Below are 24,164 nucleotides of genomic sequence, written 5' to 3' on the forward strand. Positions count from 1 at the left end.
GTAAAGCATTTAGGCTTACAGACGCCAGTAACATATGTGACAGATACATCCAGGTAGTGGGCGTCTTTAGGGCTTTAGTAAGGTAAAAACCCCCAAAACAGAGATTACTAGCAATGCTGCACATCCTCTCCCGGACACTCTAACACTGAGGACATTCAGCCATCAAATCATTCAGCAGAAGTGTGTCAGGAAACGCTACGGGGGCTCCTTTATACCGACAGCAATATGCCTGTATAATGAACACCTCACTGGTACTGAGACTGGCAAGTCAGAAGTTTTCTTTAATTTAATTCCATTTTAGTCATTATATATACCTTTTCATGTATTTATTTATTTACTGCACTTCTGTAAAAAGTCAAATTTCCTCCTGGGGACAAATAAAGTTCTATGTATTCTCTGCTGAACACTGAGCGGTGGTGGCGGGGGCACAAGCCAGATAGAAGGAAGACTGCACCTGTTGGAAGGCTTCTCCTGCTGTTGAGAAGACCACTTGGGTGAGGAGCAGGGATGTGGGTCAGAAGGAGGCATCAATGCTTGTGAAGGTTTTCAAATGGACAGCTCCTGATTTTGTATTCACCTTTTTTTTATAAACTATTAATTATTTATTTGCATTTTAACCTGCCCCATGAATACTGTTTTTTTATTATGGATTATTTATTGACTTATTTATTGAAGAAACTGCACTGCACTTTGTTTTGGAATACTTTATGATTTAAAAATAAATGCACTAAGCACTTTATACAATCCTTTGTTAAGTTATGTGTTTTCATTGCCCATTCCATCTTCAGTTTATGATTATTGATATCCCGGATTCAAGAAAGAAATGCCAGCTGCAAGCAATGTGGGCCTCACAAGTTCTTGTGCTGATGTTGTATCCAGAGGCAGTATGAGTAATGCAACACAGGAGAGGTGATTTGTACACATCGTGTGCTTTAGCACTCAGCCACCTCACTCTATGAGTTTGTTTGGTCTCCTACTTCGTGGCTGAGCTGTTGTTGTTCTACTTCACAATAACAGCAGTAATAGCAGAATAATAATTGATATTATAATAGATTTATAATTCATAAAGATAGTGTCAACTGAGGGAACACACTAGTCACAGAGGAAATGTTGAGGCACCAACTGGGTCAATCCTTTCAATATTTCCAATGTACGAAACATTAAACAAAGCGGCATGTTGGTGCAGTGGTAGCGCTGCTGCCTCGCAGTTAGGAGACCTGGGTTCACTTCCCGGGTCCTCCCTGCGTAGAGTTTGCATGTTCTCCCCGTGTCTGCGTGGGTTTCCTCCGGGTGCTCCGGTTTCCTCCCACAGTCCAAAGACATGCAGGTTGGGTGAATTGGTGATTCTAAATTGGCCCTAGTGTGTGCTTGGTGTGTGGGTGTGTGTGTGTGTGTGTCCTGCGGTGGGTTGGCACCCTGCCCGGGATTGGTTCCTGCCTTGTGCCCTGAGATTGGCTCCAGTAGACCCCCGTGACCCTGTGTTCGGATTCAGCGGGTTGGAAAATGGATGGATGGATGGATGGATGGATTGATGGAACATAGAATGATAAGAGAACTCAAAATAGTGCAAAACAGAAGAAATCAGTGAATGCATGGGCAGGAGCTCCATTCTGCTCTCTCCAGAATGAGACGACCCCTGCCAGGAGCATCTCGTGTTTATAGTGGATGGACCAGAAGGGACAGGGTCATTTGCCCTCATTGGGCAGTTTCTCAGGGCTGTGGGAGGAAGAAGAGATGATACTGTCAGTGACAGCACCACCTTGTGTCCCGGAGTGGTAGTGCTTACTTCTGAAAAGCCCAGAAGGCGAACCCTCAGAAAAACATGTGTGACAATATAATATAATATAATATAATATAATATAATATAATATAATATAATATAATATAATATAATATAATATAATATAATAAACAGCCTAATGATAATAATAATGATAATAGCAGAAATTTTGCTGACTTGTGATAAATACGCTATCCTATGACAGTGCAACATCCAGTATAACCCATTGTCAATTGAGACTGCAAGGCTATTGTTATATCTCAGCCTAGGTTCCTCCTCTGGCTGTGATTCAAGTTCATATTAAATGTCTCTCTGGATAATTTTTGATTTGTTAAAATATGTATTTAATGTTCTTTAATTATTTTTGGTTTCATCTATGTTCCTATGTAGCCTGTGGTTACTGTATGTCTCATGTGTTTTAGTGGTGGTTACCCAAGAGGTGGAGCTCCTGCCAATCACAACCAGGAACTGCCCTCCACCCTATAAAATGGAGAGCCTTCTAGAGTTCTAAGAGGTTCATTTTGATTGTGCGAGGGAGTGGAGTGGAGTGTTACTTGTGTTTGGTTGTGCTCTGTGCTTATTGTGATATCCTGGATTTTTGAAGCTGTGCTCTGTTTTTAACTTCACCTTGGGATTCTGTAGTGAGACTGTGTTTGCTGTGGACTTCCTTGCCTTCTCTGGCAATTCTTTTTCAGCTCTAAGGAGCTTCTGGTGCTACAGGATATTTTTGATAAAAAAAAAAAAAATCTCTTTTTTATAAAGCTACTTCAATGGTATATATGCTTTTGGGACACCCAGTTTACAACAGCTCTGTGGTTGATTTTATACACCCGTTAACAATGAAACGCTTAAACTCAGCTATTTGTAAGAGTGTCCATATACTTGTGGCTATATAGTTCATGTTGGCATTGCAGTGTACAGGCACTGTACTTAAAATCTAAAAATGTAAGGATGTGAAATGTGGTACCATTTCCATTTCTAGATGATTATGTGACATTTGCCAGGTTAAAAATTGTGAGAATCATGTTAAACTGCCTGAGTGTCTTCTGTTCCCACTTGTTGTTAGTCACCCAGGATAAAAAAAAAAAACATCCCAACATGCAAAAATACCTAAAATATGTTCTTTTACTGTCCAACTACAGTATTGAGTGGGATCTCTAGTTTACTCCAGCGTATATGTGACTTTCAGTGTTGTATAAAGTGTTTAATAGCCACACTTTGAGAAAAGTGACTCAAAAAAAAGTAAAATTTACCCCGGACAAACTACTCAAGTGGACGTTTTAAGGTATCTGATAATAAATATACTTAAGTATCAAAAGTACAATTAAATGTAGGATCTCTCCCTGTTTTATATCCATCATTTTCGAGACCAACTTATCCAGAGCAGGGTCGTGGGGTAGCTGGACCCTGTCCCAGCAAGCATCTGGTGAACAGCAAGAATCATTTTTGAATTTCTGGAGTTCCTTTGATTTCAACGTGGTGTCAAAGAACAGACAAAAAGCCACAAACAAGGTTTGAGGTAGTATCCCATATATTTGAACCTGGCTGCAAAATGGTAAATTGACTGCACAAATTGTGTACAGATTGGAGTCCAAAACAGAACTGACATGGCTGAGGCAAAGATGGTGGTTTTAAAGAAAGGCTAAGGAAGTGACATTGTTGGGTCCGGGACCGGATGTGACGTTGTTGGGGCCAGATGGAATTTCCCATAACTGGTCTGCAGTGGAAAGAGAGAAAGGATTAGCACACGCTTGCCACCCCCTGGTCTGGCATGGAATTACGTTCATTCAAGCCCTTTAGCTGCCTCCCATGCGCATGTGCATTGACAGTGGAAATAACCTTGAACTGTTTTTTTCCTTTGAAGATGCACACTAATGTAGTCTTTCACTAACTACACGTGTTTTATAAGAAATATAAGACATTTGACATACGAGAGAAGAGCATTCAGTCCATCAAGTCAATTTCTTTAGCTAATAGTGTGATGGATATATTTTGTTCAGTCAAAGCAAACATTTCTTTTAATTCCATAGTTTTATGCTGTGCTCTGTGATTACCGTATATACTCATGTATAAGTCGAGTCTTGAAACCTGAAAAATTCATCATAAAATCAGACCCCGACTTATATGACCATTCAAAAATATGACACTTAATTTTTTTATTTTACATGTTCTTCCTTCCTCCAATCTCCCATCAGTTTCTCAGACACATCGAATTTTGTTGCAGCAGCGCAGTTACCAATTTCTTTTGCCACTTCACTGACTTTTAATTTAAAACCAGCTCCATCGTAGATAAGGGATGCTCTTACGATAAAGGTGTATGTGGGTGTGAGATACAAAAAGCACAAAACAGTGCAAACATTGCTTTGTAAGTACCGTGTGGTCACATAGGCACAATACATAGATAAAAAAAAGGCAGCTTGCTCCGTGGTTACTCTCTCAAGTGGGCATTAGCATATCATAATCTCTTGGACCAATAGTGGGAGTTTTCCACATTTGACATATATGATCGACATTATAAACTACCGGAAATTATGCACTAAAATCAAGCCCTGACTTATCCGCGGGAGAACGTAAACGTGAGTATACTGTATACGGTAACTTGTTTAAACTTGCTATAACTTGTTAGGTTGATTATTTATGCTTGGGAATAAGGAGCAATAGAATTCCTTGACATGATTCCTGATGAAGCTTCTGTGGAAAGAGCCATGAGTCAGGGTTCCTGCTATTATTCTTCCTTTTCCAGGTATTTCCCCTTGGGATTAATAAAGTATCTATCTATCTATCTATCTATCTATCTATCTATCTATCTATCTATCTATCTATCTATCTATCTATCTATCTATCTATCTATCTATCTATCTATCTATCCATTTTCCAACCCGCTGAATCTGAACACAGGGTCACGGGGGTCTGCTGGAGCCAATCCCAGCCAACACAGGGCACAAGGCAGGGAACCAATCCCGGGCAGGGTGCCAACCCACCGCAGGACACACACAAACACACCCACACACCAAGCATACACTAGGGCCAATTTAGAATCGCCAATCCACCTAACCTGCATGTCTTTGGACTGTGGGAGGAAACCGGAGCGCCTATCTATCTATCTATCTATCTATCTATCTATCTATCTATCTATCTATCTATGTAAATACTTAATGTTGCAAGTAAATAAATATAGAAATGTTCATAGTATATTGTACATATTTCAGAAAACATTTAGAAAGTTTCAATATATCTTTAAAAAAAAAAAGCTGTATTAACACCGTAATAACATAAGAACCACTAAATGCACTCTTTTTTTTTAACCTTTATTGAATTTATTTAAAGCATGTATCATTCCATACGATCAAGTCAAACTTAACAAAACTAAATTCAATTCAACTGTCTTTGTCTCTGAACGAATGTACTGGTTCAATGACATTAAAGAACAAATGTTTTTGAGGCCTGCGCAGTGCATGCTACGTTTTATGTAGCATTCCGTGATAGTTCAGAGCTAACATCTTAACTTCAATGGCTGCTGTCTTTGGAAAATACCCTATCCGCAAACTGTTTCAGCAAAACGGTCATGACGATAACTAGCCAATGACTGACATGGTAGATGACACCAAGCACCTTCCACTGATCGGTTCACTATGTCTGAGTGACTATGACTATCTCAGTACACTAAATGATTGAATGACCCAGTATGCCCCCTACTGATCTGGAGAACCATTGCAAGTTTGTTCGCAAACTGCAGACAAGAGACTTGCAGTACAGTACACTGAAATACTTCATCAGTTCATGTACTGATCTGAGGAACAAACTGCAAGTAATTGACCTGCAGTACATTGAATTGCAGTTCAATTCACTGATGATACATTGTTGTGATGTGAAATTTTGCATACAAGTTGATAAATATTTTGTATGTCTTTATTTGTAACTTAGACAAAGCAATGTAATATTAGTGTTTTATTATAGATAATAACAGCAATGGTTTGGTGGTTTAAGAACCCCTTCTTCCCTTTTAGGAATGGGTCTCTTTGTAATTTTATGACACGGATGGGAGAAGTGCCTCAAACAAGTCTGGCTAATATTTCTCTGCTGAAGTCTCTCTGTCAACCCCCACAGGAAGACCAAACTGCCTAACTGCTGAGCTTTACCTTAACATATGGTTTGATGGGCAGGTGTGAAGGAGTGCTGTTCCCCCCCCATTGGTCTGAAGTACGACTGTTTGGAACTGTCTTGTATCTGAAGCCTTTAAGTACCACGACGCTCTACAGTAATCCCTCCTCCATCGCGGGGGTTGCGTTCCAGAGCCACCCGTGAAATAAGAAAATCCGCGAAGTAGAAACCATATGTTTATATGATTATTTTTATATTGTCATGCTTGGGTCACAGATTTGCGCAGAAACACAGGAGGTTGTAGAGAGACAGGAACGTTATTTAAACACTGCAAACAAACATTTGTCTCTTTTTCAAAAGTTTAAACTGTGCTCCATGACAAGACAGAGATGACAGTTCCGTCTCACTATTAAAAGAATGCAAACATATCTTCCTCTTCAAAGGAGCAAACAAATCAATAGGGCTGTTTGCTTTTAAGTATGCGAAGCACCGCGGCACAAAGCTGTTGAAGGCGGCAGCTCACACCCCCTCCGTCAGGAGCAGAGAGAGAGAGAGAGAGAGAGAGAGAAACAAAGTCAAAAATCAATACGTGCCCTTCGTGCTTTTAAGTATGCGAAGCACCGTGCAGCTTGTCGCTTCACGAAGCAGCTGCACAGAAGGTAGCCAACGTGAAGATAATCTTTCAGCATTTTTAGACGAGCGTCCGTATCGTCTAGGTGTGCGAACAGCCCCCCTTCTCACACCCCCCTACGTCAGGATCAGAAAAAGTCAGCGCAAGAGAGAGACAGAGAAAAGTAAGTTGGGTAGCTTCTCAGCCATCTGCCAATAGCGTCCCTTGTATGAAATCAACTGGGCAAACCAACTGAGGAAGCATGTACCAGAAATTAAAAGACCCATTGTCCGCAGAAATCCGCGAACCAGCAAAAAATCTGCAATATATATTTAAATATGCTTACATATAAAATCCGCGATAGAGTGAAGCCGCGAAAGGCGAAGCGCAATATAGCGAGGGATCACCGTATTGGCTCTAGGGGTTGGACAGAAAACCTATAAATGTGCTTGCTTTACCTCTCACCAAACTGATGAAAGACCATCTCACACACCATGAACTGAAAAGGACAACACAATGAAGAGCACAGCTCAGCAGCCATATTGAGACAGGCATGCGGCCTGTTCTGAAGAAAGCTGACCACAAATGATGCCTTAACTAGAGACATTTTAAGTAACTAATAAGTCTGTGTGCTGCCTGAAACTACACATTAACATTTATCAGGTTGTATGGTTGACAATATTCAAATGTACTTTGCATATTGTTGTTATTTATGAATATTATTAGTAATACATTATTTAAAGTATAACTTAACTCCTGCTTGTCTTTTACTACACTTAATTGCCAGAGGTTATAGATGTAGAAGGGAAGGTGGGGAGAAGTTATATGGTACAGTACCTTATAAACAGTGGTAAGTCTGGGAGATCTGAGGCATTCTGACAAAGGCTACATATTAATAATACAAAAGGGAAAAGTAGAGTAATATATTACTCTACCAAGACAAAACATACATGAATGGGAAATTGGGTGGGATATAAAAGAAGGAAATTGCTAGAGATTAATCCAAAACTGAAAATAATTTTATTTAGTCATATTTCAGTGTTCTCACAGTTTTATCATGATGTGTGCACTATTTTAAGGTTTTAATTGTACAATTGTTTTTCTTTATTTATTGTTTAAATTTTATTTATTGTCAAAATTCAATAAAGATTATTATTACTATGATGTGTGAACTACTTATTTTGTTGCTTACTTTTTATACTGTTTGGTGGTTAAAGTTGTTACACTGTTATGATACTATTCTAGATTTTAAATTAGAATATAACTTGTTGTTGTTTTTGAAGTGAATAAATCAGTGATTGAAAGATTTAAATCATGTTGGTGAAATGAGCAAAATGGATCGAATCACTAAAAAGAATCATTTTGCACATCACTAATCCACATATATGAATACAGAGGCTGCATGATTTTGCACTTGAATGTTGCTTTTTTATATCAGTAAGAATGAGCGAGTGCTCTGAGTCTGTGATGAGCACCTTGTAACAATAAAATGAGGGCAGAGACACAGATATCCTTTGCTTACTTCAAACTTGCTATTGGATTGATATTTTGATGTCACCATGTTGCTGTTCCTCCTAATGCATCATCATTGCTGCTTGTTTAATGATGGAAAGTGACTGTGACTAAGCACACAAAATAATCAAACAACCTCAGAAGCAATTTAATTATTAACATTGAGCTACCAAAAGATGCCGTGAGAACCGCTCTTCAGGTTCAGTAAATTCAAAGGTGATGAGCTGGCATGGGCTGCCTGCCTGCCTTTTCAAGTGGTTCATGCGTCCTTATGCTGCTTGCCTATACTCAGCCTAGATTAAGGTGCTTGTTATTCATTCTCCTCCGCATAAAGTGAAATGCCTGGTTACAGTTACATGCATGTAATTCACTCTTCTAGATAGCTAAAGGGTAGGAGTGTATGTGCTGCAGGAAGGCTAATTTTAACACTTGTGAACATTCTTCACACAAGGGCCTATCTGGTTCATACCATGAATGATTTATTTATAAGTGCAGCCGGGGGATACATTGTGAGTTGATTTACATCTAACACTGCATTTCAAAACAGGCATTAAGGAGCAGCTGAAATCCTTTCAGTCACAAAATTAGCCATTCTCAACTACAGTGGTGTTGTCTACTAAGAAATGACATCTGGGGCAAAAAGTCCACCTAAATTACACAAAAAAATTACCTAAATTGCACAATCTGCTACTTCTTACACATTTGTTTTCTACAATCAACTTTAATAAAAATGCATACTGACTTATTCCCTATCATCAGAAACCTTGAAGGCTTACAGTAGAACAAACAGCAAGGATATGAGTAACAGCTCTGCAACATGTCCCATATGGAATACAGGAGGCAGGTACCCACACTTGGTAAAGGTGCACAAGAAAGGGCCATAGGCCACCAAAGGGCAACACATGAGAGCTACAAATAACACAGTTCTAACAATGTGGAAAAAGCTTCATTTGCCAAAAGGGCAGATATAATTAAAGGCCTTTAGCCTTGGGCACAGGGCTATTGGAGCCCAAGCAATCCACCATAAAACAACAAATTCAGTTATCACAGAAATTAAAAATATAATTAAAATGTAAAGAGAATTATTGTTATGATTATTAGAACTGTTAGGAGAAATAATAATAAAGCAACTATTTATATAATTATATACCCATCCACCCATTCACTGGACCTCTTTTGTCCAATTCAGGATTAGGTTGGGCCTATCTAAAACACAGTCCTGGCTGAGGGCTCGGTTACTCACAGGGTACATTATGCAATAATTCTTACAGTTTATACTAGCCATACTGTAACAACACGTCCTGCTGGGCATGAAAAGAAGGCTGTCATATTGGACGGGTGCACAACACATACGGCTGTAAGCACAAAAGAAGGATGAGACAACGCATTAATAACTTGGATGCTTAATAATAATAATAATAATAATAATAATAATAATAATAATAATAATAACTTGTTTCGATGTGCACATGTAACTTGTACGCTTATAGGCTATTTGTATTTACTTGTATGCTTATGTAAGTTATTTTTGAATTAAATAAGATATTTAAAAAGAAAACATTTCCTTATACACAATAAGTTAAGGAAATATTCTGTCTTTATAGTTTTCCTTGCTTTACTGTATAAAGAACATCTGCTCTAAAATTTTGCTCCTGAGGTTGCTGTAGATTAGGTAACATGTGTTTGGCCATGAGTAAAAACTGGAGATGATAAATAAATACCAAAAATATCTAAAGTTTACAGAGTGACAGAGATGGAGAAAATGTGCTTGCCTCCGTAATTGTTGTACAAAACTTAAAGAAGTAATATGGTCGTAAATACACACATCTGTATCAGCTTTAAAATCTAAATTTTGTATGCAGGGTCTCCAAATTGGAGTTCCTGGTGTGAGTTTATTACTGTCTACCTATCCACTGCATTCATTTCGGCATGCTGCTTAGGGGTTCAAGCAGAAGAATCAAAATAGTGCAATCTAAAGTGTCATCAACGAATGGATATAAGGGTATATTGATATCTATAACTATGTCTAGTTATACATGTACAAATTTAAATATATGTATGTATTTAGTGTCACATGAATGCGCATAGGGAAGAGCTTAAGGGCTCTGATGACTGCAATTCCCTGCCACTCCAGGGGTTGGCACTGTGTCTTAATGGCTTTTTGCCTCCTCCCTCTGCAAACTGGATGATCGATGGCTATAACGCCAATGAATGATCATGGCACCGGAGATAGGCGACGTTTTGTGTGCTACACCTCACAAATTTTTTGTTTTTGTGTCTGTATTTTTGTTATTGTCGCTGTTTGTACTTCCTATTTGCTGTTTTATTAAGTTTGACCGTACAACATTGGTAACCATTGGAACAATAAAGGCACAAGTCACTATTTTTGAAGTTATCGACCAGGGGCTGCTCGCCACAATAACTCGAGACCAAGGTGATGGACACCACCCACCTGACCACGCCTGGAGGACACGGAGGAAAAAACGTGGCCGGCGTGCCAGGATCCAAGAGAGGACGAAATGCAGAGGACTGTGACTTCCACTGCCTAGCATTTTCCTGGCCAATGCCCAGTCTCTGGACAACAAACTAGAGAATCTCCGTGGTAGACTTCATTTTCAGCGAGCTCTATGTGATTGTTGTGTTTTCTGCCTCACAGAAACATGGCTCACCGCCTGCACACTGTCCAGCCAGACGGCTTCTCTATCCACCGCACTGGTCGGTCGGTCTCCTTCGGGAAAAAGAGAGGTGGCGGGGTATGCTTCCTCATCAACAACGCGTGGTGTACGGATGTGAAAGTTATTTCACAAAGCTGTTCACCGGACCTGGAGTGGCTGCTCATCAACTGCCGGCCGCTTTACCTGCCTAGGGAGTTTACAGCTGTACACATGACGGCTCTTTACATCCTCCCGGAAGCAAGCACCAGCACTGCATTTAAGAAACTCTATAGCCTCATTACAGACTGTGAAAACACCCTCCCCCCCAAAAAAGGTCTGGTTATCATCGCCAGGGACTTCAACAAAGCAAGCTTCAGGTCTGTTTACCCCAAATACTATCAACACGTCTCCTGTCCCACTAGGGGTGCTAACACGTTGGACCACTGCTACACCGCACACAAAAACACGTACTGCTCACTCTCACGGCTGAGCCTTGGGCAGTCAGACCACCGCTCTGTGCTGCTCCTCCCTGTTTACAAGCAGCAGTTGAAGCGCACAGAGCCAGTCTTGCGAGAGGTGCACTGTTGGATCCCGGAAGCGGAGGAGAAACTTAGGGACTGCTTTGAATCTGTGGATTGGGATGTTTTCAAAGAGTCCTCTGAGAATCTGGACGAGTATGACACAGTTGTCACAGGCTTCATCAGGAAATGTGTGGATAACTGCGTACCCACAAAATCTGTACACGTATTTCCCAACCAGAAGCCCTGGATGTGTGCTGAAGTACACCGGCAGATCCGTGAGCGCAGCAGTGCGTTTCACTGCAGAGATACACAGGCATACAAAAAGAGCAGGTATGACCTCCGAAAATCCATTAAATATGCAAAGCGCCGGTATGCCCACAAACTGGGCTTTCAGTTTAACAGCACAGCAAACGCTTGTTGGGTGTGGCAGGGTATCTAGCTGATCACGGACTACTAACCCCGGACACATATGGCCTCAGCTACCTCCGCTTCACTCCCGGACGAGTTAAACGTGTTTTTCGCTCACTTCGAGCTCACTAACACGGACAGGCCCATGAGACCCCCCACAGGGCCACAAGACTCCAGCCTGAGGCTCTCTGAGGATGACGTGAGGAAGACTTTTTCCCGACTCAGCATCCACAAAGCACCTGGCAAAGAAAAATAGAGTAGAATGCCCTAATGATTACCGCCTAGTAGCACTTACTCCCATAGCCATGAAGTGCTTTGAGAGGCTGGTGCTAGAACACATCAAGGACATCATCCCTGAGAGTCTGGACCCCCTCCAGTTTGCCTACCGTTTTAACAGGTCCACTGAGGATGCCATCTCCATAACACTTCACACCACCCTGTCTCATCTAGAGAACAACAACTGTTATGCCAGGTTGCTGTTTGTGGACTACAGCTCTGCATTTAACACTGTCATTCCATCCCAGCTCATCGCTAAACTCCCGGATCTGGGGCTTAGCTCTTCATTGTGCAACTGGGTACTGGACTTCCTCACTGGCAGACCTCAGCAAGTGCGTATTGGTGGAAAAACCTCCTCCATCATCACCATCAACACTGGCACCCCGCAGGGAACGTGCTGAGCTCCCTGCTTTACTCTCTCTACACACATGATTGCGTAGCTAAGTACAGCTCTAACACCATCCTCAAGTTTCCTGACGATACCACTGTAATAGGTCTGATCAGCGAGACCGATGAGACAGCCTACAGGGAGGAGGTCAGACTCCTGGCAGAATGATGTCAGGACAACAACCTCACCCTCAACGTTAGCAAAACTAAGGAGATGATTGTGGATTTCCACAAACAGGTAACAGAGCACAGTCCCATCCACATTGGAGGTGAGGCTGTGGAGCAGGTCAGCAGTTTTAGGTTCCTCGGAGGCACCCTCACTGATGACCTTAAATGGTCAAGTCACACTGCGGCAGTAGTCAAGAAAGCCCAACAACACCTCTACTTCCTCAGGAGACTGAGTAAGGCCCGGATGTCCCCCACAACCTTGTGCAGATTCTACAGGTGTACTGTGGAATCCATCCTGACAGGATGCATCACATCCTGGTACATCAGGACTGCAGAGCTCTGCATTGTGTGGTGAATACAGCATGGGCACACAGCTCCCTGCGATCCATGACATCCATACTACACGCTGTCTCAGGAAAGTGAACTGTATCAGGTGGGACCCCAGCCACCTTGCACTGTCACTTTTCACCCTACTCCCATCTGGGAAGTGACTAAAGTCCATTTGGATGCACACCTCCAGGTTGAGGAACAGTTTCTACCCAACTGCAATCAGACTCATGAACAATCAGTAACCTTGTGTCACCTCCACTGCTACCTGCACATACAGTATACTTCTGCCACTGTCTCTATTTATTCCTAGGATTCTGGTTTCATTTATTTACTTATTTATATTCATTTATTTATTGTTTTTTTTGTGTCTATGTTCACTGTCTGCGGGGGCACATGCAAGCAAGCATTTCATTGTACATGGTACTTGTACTTGTACACATGACAATAAAGAATTGAATTGAATTGAATTGAATTGATGACACTTCCAGATCCATCTGGACCCACTTTCTCCTGCAGGAAGGATATAAGACCAGAGATCTGCCATTTCGAGAGAGTTCAATTGGGAACTTGTGTCTGGAAAGACGTTTACGCAGTTATTGCGTGTTTTTGTTTTTATTGTGATTTTTTTCACTTCAATTTTTTGGGGTCGCCAAAGTGGAGCCCCAACTCTTTATTGTGGTCTGTCTGTTCTCTTACAATAGAAATAAGGCAAGATAGATAGATAGATAGATAGATAGATAGATAGATAGATAGATAGATAGATAGATAGATAGATAGATAGATAGATAGATAGATAGATAGATAGATAGATAGATAGATAGATAGATAGATAGCAGTGCTAATGTTTGTGATACTCCATCTATTATAGTGTCATTTGTAAAGCATATAACCATTAAATGTAAATGCATCACAAATAAAGTATAAGTACTGCTATTGAGAGTCCCACAGCAAATGATGTATAACTGACAAACTGAAACTATAACTTAATAAAGAAAGAATAAAATAGAAAAATTCAATGAATCTATATAATATAAGTCAATTTCTGTCTATTCAGCAATTACACCTGGTTGGGTGTATTTAATGTTAATGTTTCTCATGTGCCATCTATTGGAATGTATTTTGTAATGCATGTAATAGCAATATTCATGGCACTTTTAGCCAGGTACCCCTTCTTGCAGCCTGTGGAATGGGATGTGCCTAAGCATGAGCCTTGTTGAACGATTAACTCCGCCCATAATCCGTAGGTGCCACACCCCATTTTGCATTCTGGTAATGACACTCGTCAGGCTGCTACAACTATTAGCATGTTACACCTGGTCACACAGTGGATACGATTAGCGCTGTGGGATTGTTATCTGACTCAAATAATGACAACTGTCAAGTAAATCAAATTGCATAAACATACAATTTTCAACATTTGCATGAAAATTAATTCTTTTCCATCTAGTGTAAAGACTCAAATGAGTAACAGATATGAATTACATGTGAAGTTGAATGTTTAACCTTGCCTATGTTTAGGCACAACCCATGCTGCAGGGCAAGGCCCTTAACCTGCAATTGATCCGTCCTCGGTATGACGTTAACCTGTATCCAGCCCTGCAAGCAGGTCCTCCAACTTACAGGGAAAGCTTGAAGATGGGTGGCAAGATTCCACTGTGGTGCTGAGGTGTCTCCCACTGCACTTGTGTCCAAATCCAGGTGGTTCAGTGTGTGGTGGGAGCGGCAGCGTATTATCAGCGCATGCTCCCAACCTCTCTCGCTCTCTCTCTCTAGTTTAAAGATGTCATAGAGGTTGATCTCCATTACAGCCACACACAAACATCAATGCTTTCTGATCCTCACACGTCTATTCCTTCAGATGAGTTCACAGATCTTTTAAATTCTTCACTGCCGTAGTCAAATAAGCAGCACTAACTACAAGGCAGATCAATGGGGAATTTCACTATGCTTATCAATATGAATAATGTTCTTTTATAAATTTCCTTTTATTGACTATTAATTCTGTCTACAGTATACAATCTTTGTTTTACCTACTGAATCCTATATTGCATTGGGAAATGTTGGCTATTTCTTGAAATCTGCTATGACATAAACCATATTGTTCAAGATAAAGATGGGGAGAAATCTAATGTTATCTCTAGCTACTCCTTTGCCAGTCGTTAACAGTTAAGACAAAACATATTATATAAGGAGACATAACAACATGAAAGTCTTGGTGACCCCATAAAAATGCAGGTTTGCACAAAATGAAAAGCAATTTGTGGAAATGTCTTTTCAGACACGACTTCAAAACAGAACTTAGTCCAAGATTGCCAAACTGCTGGTCATATGGCTTCCAGGCAGGGTTGGAGTGGGTCCAGGTGGGTGGACAATGGAAATGATGACATCAGAGGTGGGCTGGTTATCAGTCTTCTATTCTGCAGAGGCTGTAAGGGAGAAAGCATTAGCAAACAGCATCAAGCCCTGGGTTGGCAGAGCCCTTAAGCTCTCTCCCGTGTAACAATGTATATTTTAAAGTAACAAGGCTAATATTTTACTTAATGGTACTGGAGTACGTAAGCAAAGCATGAGAGTAATTGATCTAATTTATTTTATGTGTTACAGATCACCCATTGTCCCATGGTCTTATACTGTAGGAAATATATCTGGGTGTAGAACTGTGAATGATCGATAAGAACTAGTTAATCATTTCTCTAATTAGCAAATATTAAGTGTTAAGTTGTCAGAGATGGGGACTTGAGTCACAAATTTGCTGACTTTGGACTCGACACTTGCAACTCAACTTGGACTTGAACAACAATGAGTTCCACTTTGGCTTTGACTTCCACCTTGTGACTTGTGAAGACTTGACATCCAACCCAAAGTCATTTGTGTGTCAGTGTTTAAATGATGGCAGACAGAAAGGGTTTCAGTGTCATCAACAGGATAAGAACGTTTAAAACATGTGGGATAAAAATCACAGATGGAGAGGCAACAACCTTGAACTTTATTTGCCATCTGAGGCTACACAAAGACAGTTAGTTTGGTTTATTTAATAATTAGTATTAGTGAACTAAGGATACATAACAGTTAACTAAACCACAACTTAGTATTTGTAAAATGACAATTAGTTTAACTTTACCAATTCCTGCTGTTGTTTGATTATTTTAAATACATTTTATTAATTTTGCATGTGTTCTCTCTCACCTTCTCTCTCTCTCTCATTTTTCCTAGGGCACGAAGCGGAAGAAAAGCAGAAGCGGACAATGGCCGACAGTGAGGTGAATCGCATTGCAACTGTAGTCGAGGAACTCCAGGCACTCGATGAACAGATTCAGAATCTTCTGTCCAGACGAAGATACCTCAGAGATCTGAAGGCTCGGCTGTTGGATAAACCGTCCTCGCCATCTGTTATCGGCGTAACATCAACCCCGCGTTGTGCCGCGCAAGTCACCTTCACCCCCGCGCCTCGTAGGAGCGACACCGATGATGACCTCGGTGTATTTCAGCTATGCAGGCGGGGGTTCAAGGCCAGAACACCTCCATCGGCACAGGCAAGCATCGTAACCCAGAACCGGTTTGACCCTCTAAGTGTCCCCAGTTCGCCTTCAGCTCCTGGTGATGTAATTGTGGTAGGTGATTCTATTGTTAGGAACCTCAATATCACTTGCCCTAATAGAAAATCTTTTGTTTCTTGTTTTCCCGGTGCTCGTGTCCGAGATGTGACGAGACGTGCACCGGCGATCTACAAGAACAGGGCAGTTGGAGCCATTGTTATACATGCTGGCGTAAACGACATAAGGCACCGACAGTCGGAGATCCTCAAGGCAGACTTCACTGCATTAATTAAAGACACAAAGGAGAGGACCCCATCGGCAAAGATATTCATCTTGGGTCCACTCCCTCTCGTCAGACGATCAAACGAGTATTACAGTCGTCTGCTTGGTTTAAACAACTGGCTGCAGGGCTTCTGCAAGAATCAAGACATCGGGTTCATTAACAACTGGGACCTCTTTTGGGAAAGACCGCGTTTCTTCAAGCGAGATGGCCTGCATCCGAACAGCTTCGGCGCCCGGGTCCTCTCCGAAAACATATCGAAGGTAATTCGTTTATCTTGACTATCTATCTCTGCTTTTAACCCCTTCCGAAATGCCACTCCTGTGTTTGGTCATGATAATTGTTTAAAAAAATCTTCCATAAAAGTGCGCAACATAAATACTGTAATAACCAATCTTAATGCACATAGAAAATCTAGGCAATACGGCATAAACGCCAATAATTTAATTAAAGTTACTACTTTAGATGAACAATGTATTAAAACTGTAAAAACAGATCATAGATTAAACAAAAAATACACACAGAGCGGCGCTAATAAAAATAACTTAATTCCTGTTCCCTATATCAATAACGCACATAGTATTCATCTCTGCTCCTCTGAAACATTGAATATGGCACTATTAAATATTAGAGCTTTAACTAACAAGACGTTTTTTATCAACGACATTATTAGTGAAAAAAAAATAGATTTTATTGCACTAAGTGAAACGTGGCTTAGCTCAGATGGCGCAGCTGTTTTAATCGAATCTGCGCCTCCGGATTACAGTTTTACTCGTGCTGATCGCCAAGGAAAGAGAGGTGGAGGGCTAGCAAACATTTACTCTAGCAGGTTAAAATGTAAAAATATCAGTTTTGGTAAGTTCAAGTCTTTTGAGTATCTCGCCATTGTTATTCAGGGAGATTCTCACGTTCTAGTATTATCCGTGTATAGACCTCCTAAATTCAACGCGTCTTTCTTTGAGGAATTCTCTGACTTGATGTCAATCTTAATTACGAACTATGACACACTCTTAATAGTCGGCGACTTTAATTTTCATGTAGATAATCAATGTGACCAAAAAGTAAAAGAATTTATGAACCTCCTGGACTCTTTTGATTTGAGACAGCTCGTTAATCAGCCTACACATAAAGCAGGTCATACGTTAGACTTAGTAATTACTAAAGGACTAAAAGTTGATATAAAGCAGGTCATTGATACGGGTCTTTCAGACCATTTTCTTCTACTTTTTAATATAGAAATAATGATAGAAAACACTCATGAGAAGCATATTGTTAAAAAACGCTTCTTTGACTCATCAGCAACTTTAAAACTTACAAACATTCTAACCAATCAGTCCGTTTATAGTGCCAACTATAATAGCGAGGAGAATGTAAATAGTAAGGTGGAAAGATTTAATACTAAAGTGAGGGCTGCTGTTGACTTAGTTGCACCTGAAAAGACAGTTAAAAAATCTTCTAGCATTGTTATACCTTGGAAGACCCAAAGAGTGTCTGATTTAAAGAGAACATGCCGTAGAGCTGAGCGTAAATGGAGGAAGACTAAACTAACTATTGACTATGAGATATTAAAAGTTAAAATAACAGAATACAATAACACAGTCCATCTTGAGAGGCGCTGCTATTTCTCTAAGATTATAAATAACAATGCTAGTAATCCCAGAGTCTTATTCTCTATGATTGATCGTCTGTTAAACCCAGGTAACTCAAAGGAATGCCTCCTAAGTACTTCCAGTAAAACCTGTGAGGCTATTGCTGTATTTTTCAATCAAAAAATTAATGATATTAGAAATAACATAGTATATCTCCCCAACACTAAGGATCCCCCGAAACCCCAGTACTCCATAATAAATAAATTAGAGTCTTTCACTAGGATAGATTTACCTGATTTACATAAAATAATTTCTCAAATGAAACCATCCACCTGTGCCCTTGACCCAATACCAACAAATTTTTTCAAAGAAGTATCGGGTGTGCTTATTGATAATGTTCTTGACATTGTAAATTCGTCATTAGATACGGGGGTCTTCCCAGACTGTCTTAAGACTGCGGTAGTTAAACCCCTACTTAAGAGAAATAATCTCGACCCCTCTGCTCTTGAAAATTATAGACCCATCTCTAACCTGCCTTTCTTAAGTAAAATTCTAGAGAAGGTAGTCATTATGCAGTTAAATGAGCACCTCAATAAACATGCTATTCTTGATAAATTTCAGTCAGGTTTTAGAATAAATCACAGCACAGAAACTGCACTCGTTAAAGTAGTAAATGACTTGCGGGTAAATGCAGACAGAGGCCATTTATCTGTTCTCATCCTCTTAGATTTGAGTGCCGCATTTGACACTATTGATCATAATATTCTTAAGAATCGCCTTAGTCAATGGGTGGGCCTCTCTGGCAGTGTCTTAAACTGGTTTGAATCCTACCTGGCAGGGAGAAAATTCTTTGTTAGTTGTGGTAATTATAACTCAAAGACACATGATATTCTATATGGTGTTCCACAAGGCTCTATCCTGGGTCCGCTGCTCTTCTCAATCTACATGCTTCCATTAGGTCAGATTATCTCGGGACATAACGTGAGCTACCACAGCTATGCTGATGACACACAGCTGTATTTATCAATAGCACCTGATGACCCCAAATCTCTTGATTCGCTAACACAATGTCTAACCTGTATCTCAGAATGGATGAATAGTAACTTTCTCAAATTAAATAAAGAAAAAACCGAAATCTTAGTGATTGGCAATAATGGATACAATGAGGCTATTAGAAATAAACTGGATGCATTAGGATTAAAAGTCAAATCGGAGGTAAAAAGCTTAGGGGTAACCGTTGATTGTAATCTGAATTTTAAATCGCATATTAATAAAATCACTAGGACAGCATTTTTTCACCTAAGAAACATAGCAAAAGTTAGACCTCTTATATCATCGAAAGATGCAGAGAAATTAGTTCATGCGTTTGTCTTTAGTCGGCTAGATTACTGTAATGCACTCCTCTCAGGACTACCCAAAAAAGACATCAATCGTTTGCAGTTAGTGCAGAATGCAGCTGCTAGAATCCTTACCAGGAAAAGAAAATCCGAACACATTTCTCCAGTTTTGATGTCACTACACTGGTTACCTGTGTCATTCAGAATTGACTTTAAAATTCTGCTTATGGTTTATAAAGCTTTAAATAATCTCGCCCCGTCTTATATATCAGAATGTCTGACACCTTATATTCCAAATCGCAACCTCAGATCCTCAACTGAGTGTCTCCTTAGAATTCCAAGAGCAAAACTTAAAAGAAGTGGTGAGGCGGCCTTCTGCTGTTATGCACCTAAAATCTGGAATAGCCTGCCAGTAGGAATTCGCCAGGCTAATACAGTGGAGCACTTTAAAAAACTACTGAAAACACATTACTTTAACATGGCCTTCTCATAACTTCACTGTAATTTAATCCTGACACTCTGTATATCCAATTCATTATAATAACTATTCATTCAAAATTTGTACTAACTCCTACTCTCTCTTCTGTTTCCTTTTCCGGTGTCCTATTGGTGGTGGCACAAACCACCATCTACCCAAAGCACCATGATGTTCCAACAATGATGGATGGATTAAAAGCCAGAAGTCTGTATAACCATCAGCATCAAGTGACTCCGTGCGAACAATAACTACAAAGAGGACTATTTCATTTATGTTAGGTAGAATGCCCAAAGGGGACTGGGCGGTCTCGTGGCCTGGAACCCCTACAGATTTTATTTTTTTCTCCAGCCTTCTGGAGTTTTTTTTTGTTTTTTCTGTCCACCCTGGCCATCGGACCTTACTCCTTTTTATGTTAACTAAGGTTGTCTTATTTTAATTTCTTATTTGTCTTTTATTCTTCTTTTCTTCATTATGTAAAGCACTTTGAGCTACTTTTTGTATGAAAATGTGCTATATAAATAAATGTTGTTGTTGTTGTTGTTGATGTGTTGCATGCATATTTTTTCTTTTTTGTTCATTCATGTATTAACAAGGAGGAAAAAGTAATAATAAATGTTTAAAAGCCATTTATGATTTCTGTAAATTTAAGGGATAGCATTAAATTTAGTGAAAACCGCATCATGACTTGTTTGGGACTTGAAGTTTAAGACTTGAGACTTGACTCTGGACTTGAGATTTGAATTGGGACTTGGATGTAAAAAACTTGACACGTCCTTGTTATTTGAAAAGCAGGGACTTGTTCCCACTTATCCTATATGTTTCTTGCCTTTTTTATTGTTTCAAAAATGCTAACTTATCAGCACCCTTAACTAAACTGTGTATGATGTAAGGGGAATGGATGAGGAGGGGTTAAAGCATCGCACATATGCACATAGGGGAGAGCTGAAGGGCTCTAGTGAGTGCAATTCCACCACCACACCAGGAGTTGGCACTGTGCCTTAACAACCGTCTCTGTTTCTCCCTCTGCAGACCAGATGACTGATGGCTAGAACATGTCTGACGCCCCTTCCAGTGTTTGTTCACCTGGACACATCTTTATATGCCAGGAGGACTGAAAGTCGGAAGCTCCACCATCTTCGCCAGTTCTTTTCGGAACCTGCATCTGCAGAGAAAACTCCTCAATAATTGTGCATTTTTTTTCTTTTTTGACTCAATCCAATTATACAGGTTGGCCATCATGGCATCCCAACTCTTTATTGTTGTCCTCTCTTTATTTTTACATTGTTTACATTGATAACCTAAAGGATTTTTCAATTTTTTTTTTCTTTGATAGGACTCTATCGATGTACCATAATAAAAGACCTCCAATTAGATAATTGCTTGAAGTGTTTTATTTTCTTTCAAACCAGCAATGTCTGTGTTCCCATTTTAAGTTCTTTACCCATCATCTGACACCGCTAGCACCCACATAGGCATCTCCATATACACTTTGAATGTTAGCCTCAGAGATTTTCTCATAAAATGACATATCCTTGTTGGCCATTTTCTTACAGTGAAATACGAACATGTTACGGAGATCTCATCTTTCATTAAAGTGTCAGAAGATAGATAAAACTTCCATGATGTCACACGTTTCAGTATTGTCAGGCCAGGTAATTCTAGTAATTCTACTATGATGCTTGTACAAAATTATATTTTTTTCACTGCTCTTCAAATTAGATTATTTCCAGCCAATCTACTTTGAAAATAGATGGAAAGATTTTACACACAAATGATGAGTGACATTTTGAATACATTCTTCCGTCTGGTGTGAAAAATGCCATTACAAAATGAATCAAATACTTTTGTATTTGTACTTCTTTTGATTCAAACCTGAAATGGATCCAGAAATTGGACTGCAGTGTATTGCACCAAGCAAACTGTAGTGTTTGACAGAAGGGAAGTAAATCCATTTAGCAGATCTCCGGGAGCAAATGTGTAGTTAATGGAGGACAAATTGATTATCCACAGTGTTGACACATAAGACATACTAGAACGATAATTCAAATCACAACTCAAATATTTCATTTAAATACACTAACATGTTGAAAAGGCTGTCTTTCTAATCTGTGGCTGTCCAGTATTATTGTAATGGTGCTGTACATATGACAGCATAAGAAATTTTACAAATGAAAGGACCTTGCTGAAATGTAATCATACAATTTCAGCTCCTATTTACTTTTTTTTTATCACGAGGAGCAGGTAAATATAGGAAAGCAGTTATCATTGTCGTGAATGTATTGAGTTCTGAAAGCATAGCTGCCAAAAACACTTCACAATTTGTCCACTGGAGGGGGAAAACACCATAAAAATACCCCACCTAGAAACCCAAAGGGTCAAGACAAAGCTTGATAAAAAAAATCATAAAGTAATAATAAAGACCAGCAAAATCACAATAACTCTCCTCCCCCTAGTGCATTCAATGAACGGCAAGGAATCATGGGGAGGCCCTCCCTTAAATAGGGTGAAGGGCCATTCCTAGTGGTGATGGGCTGGTGGCCCAGCCCCTAGTGGGATCACTCACATAGCACAAGGGACATACTGTATTGTAAGGCACTTCCCCTTTTCTAACATGCACACAGTCAAATAAACATAATAAATAAAATAAACATTAATACAATTAAATGTTACAAAATCAAACAAGACAAACATAAAGCACAACTGTGATCAACAGTCAAGGGGAAAATGCTGGCTGAAATATGACAGTAATGCTGCCCATTTCAGGGGACCCTTAAGCACAAACCCACTATTCCAGGCATGAATGCAGATTTTAATCTCATTTCATTATCAATATTCCATCCTCTTTGATCAATGAATAACTTTAATCATTAAAAAAGAACTTAATAACACATAAACTAATGCAATGAATCATTTTCTTGGATTTTATTTATGCATTATGTATGTAATGACTTTTTTCGTGTGTCACATCCTGTCTCTTTACATTACTGAGTCCCATTTTGTTCATTTCTGCTTAAGATTCGGAGTGTACTGACGTCCTTTGGAGTCACATCCTCTTAACTGTCAGGGCTCTCATACTCTTCAAAGTATAGTTGCTGTTAGGACTCAACAGTATACAAAAAAAGGATTGTTTGCTGGAAGCGCAGAACGTGCCACAGAGTGTTCTCAAGAACTGTGACAGGTAGATGAAGCAAGAAAACTGCTTGTGGTGTAAATCTTTCCAGCACTGCTTGCTAACTTACAAAAAGAAGCTGAAATGTCAGCTGTATGGATGAGTTTGCAGACTCTAAACTGGCTCTATGGAACTCAGATTTGAGCTTCTACTCGAGTCATTTAAAAGTATAATTAAGTATTTGTCTTGCCAGATGACATATGTCAGCTTTCAACTCTTCCAAAATGACACACCTGTATAGAAAATGTCATTTATAGCTTGGAGTTAAATTAAGTGTCATCCCTTATGATTGTGACAATCATGAGTATAACTTCAAATGAAGTGGTGCAAGTGAAAACTGGGCAGCAGTAGCGGTCCTTGAGTTATTTAAGCAGCATTTTATGTCACTGGTTTTGATTCTGTTCATGCATCCAACCTCTAGCTGTCTATCCCCCTATTCTAAAACCTACAGTAACCTTACCCCTAACTGCAGCACATTTGCGGCTTTGCTTAGAGCTGTCAAAATGGCTGCATTACATTAATAACATGCTGCAAATGGCTTCATCAGCTGTACTTCAATATCAGTAAAAATGTAACTTTTATAAAGCAATGTGTCTACCACATTGAAACCCACAACAGATTTATTTTAAAAGATTAGAACAATCTGGACTAAAACAGGCCATTCAGTCCAACAAAGCTCATTGTTCTATCCACTGAATTGTTCTAAAGAAACATCAAGTCAAGTTTTGAAAGTCCCCAAAGTCCTACTGTCTACCACATTACTTGGTAGCTTATTCCACGTGTCTTTGGTTCTCTGTGTAAAGAAAAACTTCCTAATGTTTGTGTGAGATTTACTCTTAACAAGTTTACAGCTGTGTCCGTGTTCTTGATGAATTCATTTTAAAATGACAGTCTTGATCCACTGGACTAATTCCCTTCATAATTTTAAACACTTCAATCCTCTTAATCTTCTTTTGCTTAAACTTTCACGACTCAGCTCTTTTAATCTTTCCTCATAACTCATCCCCTGTATCCCTAGAATTGGCATA

General features: G+C 39.7%; 1 protein-coding gene across 1 annotated transcript in view; it reads right to left on the reverse strand.

The window, feature by feature from the left end:
• The window catches only part of LOC127526661 (catenin alpha-3-like), a 665,374-nt gene that overhangs the window by 14,517 nt on the left and 626,693 nt on the right, over positions 1–24,164 (reverse strand). The gene's annotated exons all lie outside the window — the stretch shown is intronic.

Source organism: Erpetoichthys calabaricus, chromosome 2 (assembly GCF_900747795.2).
Source record: "Erpetoichthys calabaricus chromosome 2, fErpCal1.3, whole genome shotgun sequence".
Lineage (NCBI taxonomy): Eukaryota > Metazoa > Chordata > Cladistia > Polypteriformes > Polypteridae > Erpetoichthys > Erpetoichthys calabaricus.